General features: G+C 71.0%; 1 protein-coding gene across 1 annotated transcript in view; it reads left to right on the top strand.

Annotated features, from left to right (window-relative positions):
• The first annotated feature begins 35 nt into the window (after positions 1-35).
• PRDX2 (peroxiredoxin 2) overlaps positions 36-369 on the top strand; it is a 2,872-nt gene continuing 2,538 nt past the window's right edge. The window contains exon 1 of the mRNA XM_077767874.1: positions 36-137. The gene's annotated coding sequence lies outside the window, so the exon portion shown is untranslated. The remainder of the gene's footprint in view (positions 138-369) is intronic.

A 369-nucleotide genomic window follows, 5' to 3' on the forward strand; every position in this document is an offset into this window, starting at 1 on the left:
CCGCCCACCACTCCCCCCGCCCCGTGCGTCATGGTTCGGGCCGCGCATAAAAGGCACCGAGGCCCAGAGTGCACTAGGCACTGGGAACGCGTGTTCGCGCGTCTGCTGGTCCGTGCGTCCCGCCCCTACCCACGCAGGTATGGCCACCCGGAGGGCACCGGGCTCTGGGGAGCCCCCCCTTGGAGCATCGCCGCCCGGGTCCAGACCTCAGCGCTGCCGCCTTTGTTTTCCGCCCGCCGTAGTGGCTGCCTTTGTCCTTGCAGGGGAAACCGAGGCCTTGGCCTTGCAGCGCAGGCCGCGTCGCCGAGCTCCCCGCCCCCTTCTTGCGGGTCTCCTCCTGGAGCGGTGGGCTTGCGCTAGGGCGCTCAG

The sequence above is a fragment of the Crocuta crocuta genome, unplaced genomic scaffold, assembly GCF_008692635.1.
Source record: "Crocuta crocuta isolate KB4526 unplaced genomic scaffold, BGI_CrCroc_1.0 scaffold115, whole genome shotgun sequence".
NCBI lineage: Eukaryota > Metazoa > Chordata > Mammalia > Carnivora > Hyaenidae > Crocuta > Crocuta crocuta.